The 14342-nt window shown below is 34.4% G+C and overlaps 1 protein-coding gene across 1 annotated transcript in view; it reads left to right on the top strand.

The window, feature by feature from the left end:
* Positions 1–14342, top strand: part of SGCZ (sarcoglycan zeta) — a 562549-nt gene that overhangs the window by 480031 nt on the left and 68176 nt on the right. The window lies entirely within an intron of this gene.

Genomic DNA, 14342 nt, shown 5'->3' with positions numbered 1-14342 from the left:
TGGGCCCAAACCACTGTCTGTCTGCTTCCCATACCTCTAAGTCCAATCCAAAAAGCCAATTTAATTCTCTAGCTGCTAAACATGTTACAATTAATTTATTTTGAGATGCAGCAATTCCAATTGGGCTATACCCAGGTAAAGGAATTAGGGCTATACACCAGGTAAAGAAAATTTTTCTTTAATTCAAGCCTATTCAATTCTACATACACTTATTTTACATTATTATACATACACAACTAAGCTCTATACTGCATGCAATTATTATACATTATTATACATACACATCTAAGATGTTTTAATGGAAATCACATCCTGAAAAGAATAGTAAACATTTTCTTCTTCTCTTAGTTCTTTCTACCATATATAATAGCATAAATCATCCATATTTTATTTGATCAGCCCCAATGTACTTTATGGAGGGGCTCTATTTTAAACACAGATCTGTGTCTTGTTCCATGCTTCTGAACAGCAAAGCTAACTGTAGACCATTGAACTCAATGGGGCATGCCTTCTGCATTCAATTCTGCCATCCAGTGCATCAGAAGAGAGCAGTTGCCTGCATTCTAGTTACATCCATTGTTCTTATTATTTTAAGCTTTAAACAATTAAAAAGATTAAAAATAAAATTTTTAAACAAATTTATGTGTCTCTGTCCTGGGTTTCTAGCTTGAATCTCCCCCTTTTTCTAATTGTTCCTTTAATATTTGCATTAGGGGAGTGTGCAATAGCCATGGAGAATTAAAAGATTTAGCCTCCTCAGAAGGAGCTGAAGATCCAACTGGGAAAGATTTAGGGGTGGCAATTTTTACCTGATAATAATCAGGAGGGAGGGGGGGCTTATAGTCAATTATTATTTTGCTGAGACATCAGAGCCCAATTATTGTTTTACTGAGACATCAGAGCCAGATGTTTCCACTACATGACAGCATTGATACCATCGATGTAATATTTGGACTGGAGCCTTGATTAGAGGAGGAATTCTGGGAGTTGGAGTCCACAAGTCTTAAAGCTGTCAAGTTTGAAGATCCCTGCATTAAGTGATTCTATCACAGAATCATCAAGTTCTGAGGGAGCATTTTTCCTATCAAACCTACTTCTCTTCAGTGCAGTGGTACAAATTAAAGTATCTCAGATAGATGATTGTTGAACTTGTATTCATATTCATTATAAAGAGGGGCTTTCTATTTTCCTCGTGACCCTGAATCATTCTGCCAGTGGCTTTTATTGTTTATATAATTAAAATAAGGCTATCTGCTACAAACATGTAGAAGCAACTCTGCCTTTGCTTGTATATTTTAGGAATAGTTTAGTGCTACATAATAGTTCTATTTCCTGTGTAGAAAGACAAGATAATGCTGTTAAATTAAAATTCCTGTTTCTCTGGCAGAAGGAAGAAATAGTTTTATGTTTGAGGACTTTATATTCATTTCTATATATTCAATGGACATTTATTTATATTGATATGATTGTGAGGCAATGATATAGTAATGTTACTGGAAGAATTGAAAAAAAAAAGATAGTTTAATCTTAAGAGTTTGCTCAGTATTTAACAATACAAGTACATTGATGGAATTATTTTAGTTGAGGGATAGTATAATATTTGTTTCTATATATTTGAATGTGTATTAAATATCACATTTGAAAAATTCCTAATCAGAATTTATATAACTGGGAACAATGAATTTAATATACCTTTTTTATGTGGATATGTAGGATGAATGATGGTCTTTATGCATCTGATTGACAAATATATATGTTTGAGACAGAAAGATAATGAAGCATAGCTTTTAGAAACTACAGAATTACTGTTTGTGAAGTAGAACTGCTGTAACTTGAACATCTGATTTCTGATAAAACTGATATCACACCTTTCTTGAAAAACTCCCAGGTTACATTTTACATAATTTTGAGATGAAGTCCTGGAAATACAAGTAATAACATATTTCATCATTATTAGGTCATTATTTAGACATTTCTAAATAATGTTTTCTGCTGGTGGTGACCATATTTATATAAAGTATACAAGAATCTTTAAGGTCAATAATGCCCCAAATCCTGAGTATTTACCAAGCCAAATACCTTAATTTTTCTTTATCCATCAAAACTTCAAGGAATTGCTAATCGAACTGTACAGACAAAATTCTGAATTGACTTGGCCTTGCAAATTTGAGCAGTTTATACATTTGAGTTAAAAAGAGTCATTTTTCTTTCAGAGCCTAGGATCTGTACATTGTGCATTTTATTTTTATAGCCACACTGCTTTTATACTGGTTAAATTATTTAGATCCTAGAGCAATTTCAAGAGGAAATAAAAGCCCGAATAATTTCACCTGCTGAAATCCACTCCTTAAATCTCTTTAAAGCTATTAAGAGGAAATTCACCTGAGAAAAGAACATATCACATTGAAGTGATTGGCTGCCCTGGGCATGCAAAAAGGGAATACAAATGAAATCTTCATGTGGTTGTCATGAGTTGCTCCACTTAAAGGAGCTTCAGAAGCTTTGTGCTGAGTACAAAACACTCCCCTGCTTCTCAAATAGAAGTACATTGATACAACCTCTTTTCCCCAGCCCCATTATAACCTTAAAGAGAGATCACAGAAGAAGCTGTATTTTCAATACTGCCTTATTTCAATATTGCCTCAAGCACACTGAAACATGTCCAAGACTGTTGACCATCTTGTGAGTTAAAACATGTGAGCTATCAGTGCCAATCTAACTTTTAAATCAAATTATTTCATTCATTGACAAGTCAATCACCTTAGACATAATTCTAATAGATATCTAATACCTGGAAGGTGCTTGTTGGATTTTCGTGCTACTTTGGAGTGAAATTCTAAAATATGAATTCCAATCAACATATTTAACATTCCATTCTTTGCATTTTCAGTTCAGTTTTCTTTTCTCTTTTCACCTTTTTGATATATAGTATAATCTATTATTTCAGGACAAGATGAGCAGCATATACATTTAATAAATGAATAAGTAAATGATTGTTTATTTGGTTCATTTGTTAGAATAAATATAAATCCTCCCTTTCCAGATGTCTGATAAGACAAAACATTAAAGTATTGACTGGAACAAAATTTATTATTTGATTCAATAAGGATAGATCATTTTAGTTTCATTTTTCATGAATACATTTCCATATCTTTCTCTTTATACCAATATTTTACTTAATAGTTGTGCTTATTGAACTTGTATTTGAATTTTTTTAATAGGCTTTCCTTTCTTGTGAAAAAAATCTGTTTTCTTAAATCACCTTCCCAGGATGCTTTCAAATTGGTTCAAGTGGTTTTTAACAAAAAAAAATGTAGCACAAAGTAACAAAGATTACATATGTTTCTTTTTTCCAGTTACACATCTCTCCATTGCTCTGCAGATTTGCTGGCTTCTCCTGCTTAGAGATCTGAAAATGCCTTATAGGATGAGTCCTCCATGAAGTTTTCCTTTGGGATCTAATTGAAGCACGAGAAGCCAGAGATGCTGCTGATGCTGGAAAGATGGTTGTATAGCAAAGGAGTACATTCACATCTCCCTTGGTAGCTTCATTATTAAGGTAAGTTCAATCTTGTTCCACCTCGGAGAATTTCACAGTTATGTTCTTCCTTTTCTTTGAAAAAATTGAAACTATTAGTTTTCCATCAAATTGGAAACAGGTGGTCAGAAGCAACTGCAGAAAAAGTATGTGGTACCGCACATTTTATTGATCTGAAAATATTGCTTATCTTATCTCTATCACATATTCGTTGTTATTGCTTCATGTGGGTGGTATTGAATTAACACAGTGCAAGAAAGTTTGATCTAGAATGAAGAAGTTTTTTGGATGTCAAAAGTGAGCAAACCACCCTTTCAAATAGATAGTGTTGTTTTCATTTTCCTTACATAATGCTGGCTCATAGATTTATTAGTCTGTCTGCCTATCAATGTACCTGTTCAAGCACCTGGCAAATGCTTGCCACCATCCTGCCATCTTGAATAAACAATTCTCTGCTGAGCAGTTCACATTCAAACAAAAGAAGCAGGATACACAATTTTGCAAAATGTAAAATAAGGATAACAGTGACTATACCTGCCATTAAGGGAACTTTTCCTAGCTACTACATTAGTGACATTCCCTGCCTGCTTGAAGAAGTTAAGATGGGACTTCCAGTTTGAGCTTCTTTGGTGACAGACTGAAACCTCATCTCTGAGAGGCTTCAATCCGTGCTCGCTGCTGGAGCGCCCTGAGCTGGCTGGTTTTGGGACTAAGCCACCCGCAGAGGTGGTGAAGAAGGAGGAGACTGCCTGCAGGGTTGAGGAGAGCCACATCTCTCCTCCCCAGCTGGCCATTACTCCCTATCCCGAAGGTGGTTGCAGTGGTGGTCAGAAATGGCCACCACAAAGAAGAACTCAACCGGAAAAGAATGTGCAGGAGAAAGATAAGAAGATAAAGTTTTGGTTGACTGGGTCAAACAGCAAAAGCAACAAATAAGGTACCTTGGAATTGAAACGATTAAAAAAAACAATAACATTGTTCCCTAAGAAGATTTTTAAGCTGCGAAGGAGAGAGTAAAGGGGAAAGATTTGGGTTTTTTTTTCTCCTTTTCCTATACTAAGCTAAGAGACTTAAGCAAGAAATTGGAAAAAAATCCACTTTGACATTAATAGGCATTTAATGCTGAAAATAAAATGTCAAAGGGATAATAAAAATTTCTGGATAATCAAAAGCTTTTGAAAACAGGAAAGGAAAGGAAAACAATAAAAGGGCAGGATCTGGAAGGGAGGACACTGCCTGGAATTAAAAAGAACTTACAGCAAAATCTCAACAAGACTTCCAAAAGATACATTTTAACTGAAATATTGCAACAAAAACCCCAGGAAGAGAAAGTGGAAAAAGAAATAAGAAGAAATAACTTGGGACTATTTGGATTACTTGATGATTTCTGGATTTTTGGTTATTATATTTGAATGACTAAAATTAATTGGGTGGTTGTTTAAAACTGTTTAAAATGGCTCCACTTTTAGAAGAACTGAAAAGGGAACTTAAAAAGTACAAAGAAGATGCACAAAAAGGGAGAGGTTCTTTTGGCTTCATATTTCAGTTTTAGAAATGGAGATTTGGAATTATGAGAAACAACAAGAAATGCCTGCAGAACAAGAAGATTGCAACAAAGAAGAAGCCATCTTTAATGAACAAGTAATCTTAGGTGGAGAAAAAAAGGAAAGTGGGGAAAGAGAATGGAAAGTTTAAGATTGGGGAAAACAACTCCAAAAAAAAAAAAAGAGTGAAAAATAAGTATAAAATCAGAAAGCAACAGAAGAGGGAAATGAGGAAGAGAAAATTAGAAGTAGAGAGACAAGGGGGTAAAAAGGGGAGGAAGAAGATGAGAGGGAAGAAAGAAAGGAAAAGAAGTTATAAAGGACAGAAACAAAATATAGAGAAACAGGGCCTATTTAGAGATAATGGGTGAAAATTTAATGGAAAAAGGGATTCTGCAAAGGTACATAAGATAGTAATGTTATATTAGAAACAGAAATAATTTTAGAAAATATGAAACAATGTATGATTAGAATGTTTGATAAAATAGCTATCATAATTCAGTGGAATGCTTGTCAATAAATAAATGTAACAAAATGAGTATTTAATGATTTACAAAACATATGTGAAGAGAAATAAGGGAAAAGTTAATTATGGAGATTATATGTGTCTTTAAGGAAGTATGATATTTAATTGAAAAGAAGTGTTAAAGATGTTAAGATTTTAATGAGTATTACTGAATTGGAATGGAATGAGGGTTTATAATTACACATATTTATAATCTTTTTTTAAAAAGAATATAGTGTGTATTATAAGAATGTACCAAGCAGAATTCGATTGGAAGCTATGTATTATGTATTATATTGAAGGTCATAACTTTAAGGTATATATTGAAGTTTAAATAAGAGTTGAATGGACGCAATTAAAAGATATAAAGGTGTCATACTCCAATTAGTAACTACAGGAGATTATTTGTTTAATGAGAAAAGATATGAAATTGAAACAGAACAGACAAAAGTATAAATATAATGATTTGAATTGAGATGAGATAATCAAAATAAAATTGAGAAAATTAAAAGAGGGGGAAAACTATATAGAAAATGTAGAATAGTATAAGATATGGAATAGAACACAAAAAGGAGCATGAAATTGAGTTTTGTGTCTGTATAAAGAAGTTCAACCCAGGACCATGCTATTTTCAAAAAAGATGTTTTACTTGTATTTTGTATGTGTGAAAACCTAAATAAAACTTTATTTTTTTAAAAAAAGAAGTTAAGATGCTTCATAGCACTATGCACAAGCATCTCAACCACCAAGTATAATAACTTGTTTAGTTCTGTTAGTAAGTTTTCAAAAACTTATCTTATTTAACTGCAGTTTTGCTAATTGTATAAGCTAACCTGAAATGTAACCTGCTCTAAATAGCAGTTTGACTGTTTTGGAACGTAATTGCTAATTATATTGTTTAGGAAACCTGCTGGCCACATTTACCTAAGCACTAGATGAAGCTGAACATACCAACAGAAAACAATGAAGTGCTATATTAGGGCCAAAAATGTGAAGGAGATGGACCATTTTCAGCTGTTTAAAATCAAAACAATGAACAGGACTAGATAAATCTATCCATATTCTATCTCATTTTTGTCTTTTGGAGTGACTCTAGTCTTCCTTTTTCCCCTAACAATAAATTCTATTTTAGTCTTCTTGAATAAGGTTGGAAGTTCACATGAGAGAAGGGTCTCTTATTGGATGTGTTTTCATAGGGTGGTAATGAACACAGAGGAGAAAAAATGTCACTCTTGTCATATTAACACAAATTATACCAATTTTTTTGTGTTTGTCAGGCAAGGTTAGTCTCAAGAAATACTACTTCGATATTAAAGACTAGTTGCTAAATAAAAATACCCTTTCACTTTGGTTTTGTGTTAGGAGAATAATTTTCAATATTATAATATGACACCATATCCTAAATAATTTTTGTAACACTCTAGTCACATCATGTATTAAACAGACAAAAAGGATAATGTATCAAAAGAGTCTATATAGCCCCGGTTTTGTCCAACCCCATAACACTCCCCAAACATCCCTCTCTCTTCTACACAATGCATATAAATTGAGCTAAACATCTGACTGAGGGATTTTTTTGTATACATATATCTTTATGCAATAGGTTTATATACACAGAGTTTCAGCTTCCATGGAAACCTATATACATAAGAGTTTGTGCAGGTAGTTGTCCATGTTCCACAATAATTGACATATCTGGAATCAGGGAAATCAAGTATCATTGAGAGTAAAGGACTTAATAGATCATTTTAAGGGATTCAGGCTATTATTTTCACTTAGATGCATCTCAAAAAGGAGATATTTGATGGTAAATACCTTTTTTTTAAAAAGTCGCTATATTAGAAAATCCAGGTAGTCCTCATTTTATAACTGCATTTGGAGTGGGGGGGAACAGACAGACTGTGAAGAGTGCTGATTGCTGCTGTTTCGTTCAGATAAAAGTTTCCTTACTATATCCTGTTCCTGACTCAATTTTTAAATCCAATATGGGAGCTGACCCAAGACAAAGGATCCTGGGACAAAACAAAAAATCAGCATGGCAACAGAAAGGGAATCAGATGAGAAGTTGACCAACAGCTGCCCCAATGAGTCCTGCTTAGGAAACTAGCCCAGCAGAGCTTCTATAGGATGAGGCAGTCTACCCCAAACACCTATGCCTTCAGATTAACAAAAAAGAGGAACCAGCATCCTTAGTGATTGGTTTATTAATTTCCTAGATACATTTTCCTGACATTGGTGCATGTAAAAAAAGATGGAGCAGGTGACCTTTGAGAGGAGGATAAAGGAATAATCCTTCCATTTTGGTAATGCTTGCTTCTCCCATTCTTTTCCCCTTCCACTTGGTCTTTTTCCAAAGAAAATGTTGCCTGAAAATCACCACTATTTTTAAAAACCCTTAAAATACCGTATTTCCCCATGTATAAGCCACCCCTTTTTTCCAAAATTTTCAAGCCCAAAAAGTAGGGGGGTGGCATATACAAAGCAGGTACACTTTTTATACGTGAAAAATGCATAAAATAATAAAGTAGGAATAAACTGGTTTTCCAGCAGTATGCTATACTTTTTGTAAAAATTGTACGTGATGATACGATTACGAGTGCGAGTACGCGATAGAAATGCATATGCTAGGCATCGGCCTGAATGCTTCGTTCCTACTCTCGTTCCGATGCGTAGATTGCTAGCGTCGCCCGTACCGCTTTCGCGTCATGACCGAAGTTGTAGATCTAGACGTCGAATTTTGTTTCTTTGTAAATTTTCTTTCTTCATAACTTGTTTCTCTAATAAAATATTTTTTTCAAAACTTCACAGTCCAAAAATGGGGGGGGTGTGGCTTATACAAAGGGAGTGCTTATACATGGGGAAATACGGTAGTCTTTTCTCTCTCTCCAATTTTTCCCTTTTAATTAAGTGGAATGTGCAGAATAGCTAGAATTGGAAGGGGTCTTCTAGTCCAACCCCTACTCAGGCAGGAAACCCTATACCACTTGAGACAAATGGTTGTCCAATCTCTTCTTAAAACTTCCAGTGTTGGAGTATTCACAATTTCTGGAGATAAGTTGTTCTATTGATTAACTGTTCTGACTGTCAGGAAATTTCTCCTTAGTTCTAAGTTATTTCTGTCCTTGATTAGTTTTCATCCATTGCTTCTTATCCTGCTTCCAGGTGCTTTGGAGGCTACAGTAGGTTGACTCCAATGGTGGGATTCAAAAAAATTTACTACCAACTCTGTGGGCATGGTTTGGTGGGTGTGGCAGGGGAAGCATACTGCAAAATCCCCATTCCTTCCCCACCCCACTAACCTGCTTTCCAGCTCCGTTCTCCTGTACATTGCAACAAAAGAAGACCCAGCTGATCAGCTGGGACTCGGTAGGCAAAGAATAGGTGGGGTCAGGGTCAGTCAGAGTCAGTCAGAGGAGGTATTTGCCGGTTCTCCAAACTACTTACAATTTCTGCTACTGGTTCTCCAGAACTGGTCAGAACCTGCTGAACACCATCTCTGGTTGACTCTCTCTTCTCTGTGACAACCCCTTAGATATCAGGACACTGCTATCATGTCACCCTTAGTCCACTAGTTCAACAATTAACTAATAGAACGTGTTGTCTCCCAGAGTTATGGGTGTTCCATTTTTGGAGGCTTTCAAGAAAAGACTAGGCAACCATTTGTCTGGGATGGTATAAAGACTCCTGCCTTAGGCAGTGAGTTGGACTAGAAGACCTCCAAGGTCCCTTCCAGCCCTATGATTCTAAGTAAGGGAATGACAGTAAAAATATGAAGACGTAGGAGAGTAGGAAACTTTAAAAAGCAACACAATCATTCCTAGATTAAAGATCAAAGGCAAGATTTGAATCTAAATTAACGCCCAGAAACCTATTGTCTTAAACAAACTCCAGAGTGTGATAATTACAGTACATTACAAGATTAATGTTTTCTAAAATGGAAAGACAATACAAATGAATTTAACTTTGAAATTGCATCAGTATTACTGAGAATCATTCTAATTCAGGTATACATGTGTTATTGGTGCTATAAACAGACACTTTCCTAGTAATCTTATGAACAAGAAAGCAGTTCTTGGTGATGTTTCTATAACATCAGCTGTTAAATCTTTTATTACCATGCAGCCTCTTTTGCCAGACCAGTAGTACTGCATTTAATGATCTTCAGAAGTCCAGAAGGTATATCAACAAACTAATCACTACTTAGGAAAAATATCTCCAGCATCTGCTTTTGTTGCCAAGAAATCCCTTGGTATGTTCATATCCTCAGCCAAAATGATTGCTTTGGACATGATGGCTCCCAAACAATCATGTTTCTGCAGCTGGAGAAAGAGAGAAGCCAAGAATCACCTTTCATCTGCCAAGCTACAGGAGAACAAGCTGATTGGCTTGTTTAATAAACCAAACTCTGAGAATTGGAAATTATTTTCTAAAACCAGGTACATAATACATTTGTCATACCATTTGTCAGATCTCAGGGTCTTCAAATCTGCCTGTATGCAAGCTGAAACAACATATGAAATTTCTAGCCTAGAAAAGTGGTATCAGGGGAGCTTCAGAAATTTACAAAATAACATGGAGCTACTACTCAAAATTTAGTTTAACTCGTACTCAGTGTTAAATGCTGCAATGACAAGTGGTATACAGTATGATGTTTTCACTGAGTCTTCTGTATAACTTTACCTTTGGCCCTAGGGCTGTGTGCAGATTCTAACATAATGTTAAAAGTCTTATGCTCAGCAACTAATTCAGTCAAATCCAATTTTTTTCCTTTCTTTATGAAGAAAGGTGTGAGAAAATTTTAGAAACTGAAGTACAAAAGAAGTAAGTAGACATTGTATTGGTTCTGCCTTGTCCATTGCTCACTTAAGCCTCACTTAACTATCAGCATTTGGCTTTTAATATACTGTATTATTTGGAAAGCTTATTTCAATAGAAGTTCACTATACTTGATCTATGATTTCAAAACCCTGAAATTAAATTGCTATTATTGTTATCAATATTTTCAATATTGTTTTGTTTCATAATCTCCCAATTTTTAAAGTGGGGTATGCATTCTTAGAAAATAATAGCAAGTAATGCATTACATCTTCTCAGGCGCTAGCTGTCTACAGTGGAAGTCAATTCTCTACAATGGAGGTCAATTTTTAATTGCAGGTCACATTACAGTATTAAGCAAAGGCAAAGGCAAAACCTTTGGGTTAATGCTCCTGAGCTATCAAGCTATGAAGTATGTATATCAGATACAATGCTCACATGTATAAAATGAGCAGTGGTTAATAATTGTTAGTTATTAGATTTGTCAGAGGATATAATCGAATGTGTGGATGACCTTGGGGAATGAGGGAAAGAGATGGAAACAATCAGACAAGCATTAGGAACCCCTAATGACTTAATGGTTAAAGAAAGAAACTTAGGAAGCACATATGCTAATGGATCAAGTGGTTACAAGTGGTGGTGGGAGGCTTGCCAGATTCTGTTAATGTACCATTTATAGTTAAGTAGATTTAGCTCATCTAGTGGTGTTTTCTGTCTGGTTTACCTGGGAGAGCTGACATCAATCTCAATTGCAAGTCTCAAAGGACAAACTTCTCGCCACAACTGTTAACCATCTGAATAACTAGAGTGGGTCTTTCCTAAGTTTCTTTCTCTGACCGTTAGGATATTGGGGACTTCTGCCTCTCTTATCTGGTTGTTTACTAGGTGACATCTCTTCTCCTATTTTCCTCAGATCATCCACACATTCCATTACAGAGGATGAAGTTAGACTACATTTTCAAAGAAAGGAACTCGGCATACTTAGGATCTTCCAAGACAACAGATTCATTCTCTGACTGGAGAATGAAAACCTAACAGAACCTCAATCTTCCTCCAGTTTCAGAAAAATCTGAATCTTCAGAGCCACATGAAGTCCTTAATCACTTCCTCCAAAGATGTTTATGAAACATTGTTCTAGTAGATAAGAAGTTCCAAGATTTAAAAAACCGATTTACTGTAGGCTTAATTTTAACTACAACTGGCACAAGAGAATTTCTGCTTTCATATTTACTTGATGGATCATTCATAGTGGATTCAACTTTCCCTCCATTGATCGACTAATACATGTCCTTAACTTTGCTTCCCTTCCCTTCCAAAGCTTTGAATAATTATAAAACAGACAACATAGAATACAAGATTTTGTAGAGATAGGAGAAACTCAAAAGCATGGTACATCCAGTCCTTATTCTCTTAATTTCTTATCAAGAATTAAGCCTAATTAACTATAGCAGTTTAATGTTTAAATATATATGTATAGGGTGGTTCCATTAAAATGGTACTACTAGAAAGCCAGAATGTTTAATTTGTTGTTTAAACCAAAGTGATTTATATGAAACATTTTTTATTTCAGATACAAGCTCGAACACTTTATTTATTTGAAGTATTTTCTCCTCATATGAATTACTATTCTTGATTTTATAAATAGATAAGATATACAAATGTTAACTTTAAAATGTGTTCTCAAAGGAAAAACAATTTATGCTAATTTGAGTATCAAGTAAAAAAACCTCATGAGGATTTAATGAGGGTTAAATCCTCATGAGGATTTAATTTAATTTAAAAATATCATTTTTAACATCCTTGCCTCTTTTATATTTTATACAGTTTTTATGTTTACTCTCTCTGTGAAAGAGATGGGCAGTTTTAAAATGTAATAAATAAAGTTCTGGTATTTACAGAAAAATTATAAAATTCAAAAAGAGCAGGTAATCTGCTATATTATTTTAAGATATCTGATTTTGTTGTGGGGAAGAAAGAAGATTTGGTAAAAGAAGTATCATCTTAAGCTTGTATGTATTAGTCCATCACAGCAAATAAGACACCTGACTTTTAAATAATCCCTTTCTTAGCTTATTGTATTTATGTTTCTAAGAAGCACTTGTTTAGGGGTATGTGTATTGCATAACAAGGTAACAGTAACTTATTTATTCTCATATACATACAACAATTTTTAGTCTGTCCTTGGCATAATATTACCATATTTGGTATAATGGTTAGAAAAGTTTTTTCCACATACATTGTTCCATTTATGTTGAATGTTTTACACTGAATGTATGAATGTCCATAACATTTAGCAGGGATGAATGGGGGTTTCTGGGTACTTAAATCTAATGCACCTCAATAAAAGTTGACCCTGAACTGAAGAAAAACAAGTTTAAATCTCAGCCAGCCATAATGTTCACTTTGGTTGTCTTAGGAGATTTGCAGTCCTTTAAGAAGAGGTGAGGACAAAATTGGAAAAGGGATGAAGTCTCATGTGGAATGTCTTGGACAAAAGATAGCATTTAAATTTCTAAACAATGCATTCACCAGCAAAGAATTAAGGAATAGAATGCAAACAATTAACAGGAAACAAGCATACACTGGCAAGAATTTTAACCAAAGCTATCAGTTTAAGCCAAGCCAAGGGAGTTTCATTTTGGATAAAGATGGCAGTAGCATTACATGGTCAAAATTGCTAAATTTGTATTATACACAAAACAAATATTTTGAACAGAGCTAGGCTTAGTTTGTTTCACTTAGCAACCATTATTTATTTATTCTTTTGCTAAAACCTCTGTGAATAAAACTTGGGAATCATCCACAAGTCCCACAAAGTGAGAACCTTCTATCATTCATTTTTTGGGATTTATCTTTAGTGCTGGGAACCAGTACTCCGTCTTTGAAAAGACTCCCATTTAGTTCACTTACTGCTGTTTAGAATGGAATAGCCTCATCCTGAGTAACTCAGGGGCATTTTTGATCATTCTCTCCTTCACACTCTGAATGTCTTAATGATCATCTTTAGCAGTCCCATTGCCTTTAGTGTAAGAAAATGTGCTGGGAAAAAAGAGTACAGCTTCTTTAAACCCAAATTACAGTTTTACAGTATGCATGTATTTTCTATGGAGACATATTACCTTGCCTTTGGTAAGCCTATTACACCAACATGGGATGCAAGTTGTGTGAGAGGGTAACTGAAACATTTAGATTCATAGAGTAATTCCAAACTCAGATTCCACATATTGTCATGTACCTGCCATTAGCAAAACTGTATATTTTATTTTATTTATTTATTTATTTATTTAATTATTAATTGCATTTCACTTGGTGACTCTGGATGGCAGATAGAAAATTAATCAAGAATGTAGGATTGGATTGGATTAGATCCTTAATTTGGCCAAGTGTAATTAGACATACAAGGAATTTTTCTCCAGTACAGAAGTACTCAGTGTATTTGCAAGGCAACAGAGATAATATTAATGATAATAACAATAACAACAACAATAACAATAACAACAATGACAACAATGACAATAACAACAATAACAATAATAATAATAGCAATAAAAGGGGAAGTGAAGAAGATAATAAATAAAAGAAATAAATAATAATGGTTCAACCGCACATTCTTTGGGTTGATATACATATATATTGGACAGAATTGTGTGAATTGGGTGTTCAGCATGAGGGGGAAAAACTGTCCCAGTGTCTTGGCATATAATATCCTATAAGCACCGCCCCAAAGGAAGGTACTGAAACAGGCTGAGAGGTCTGCAAATATCTTCTTATTTATTCTTCTGACCTGCACAATATATAGATTCTTCTATAAAAACCATTAAAAACAACCAGTTTAAACTAAAAAATAAGCATGAACTTCAACTAGATCTCATGAAGATACTTGGTCTTTGACAGGAATACTCCCATTCTCTCTTTGCAGTTTTTCTTTCTCATTTTATTC

The sequence above is a fragment of the Pseudonaja textilis genome, chromosome 6 (assembly GCF_049901715.1).
Source record: "Pseudonaja textilis isolate UNSWEBS1 chromosome 6, rPseTex1.2, whole genome shotgun sequence".
Classification (NCBI taxonomy): Eukaryota; Metazoa; Chordata; class Lepidosauria; order Squamata; family Elapidae; genus Pseudonaja; species Pseudonaja textilis.
Note: the sequence above shows the minus strand (reverse complement) of the source record. Positions and strands in the feature narration are given on the sequence as shown.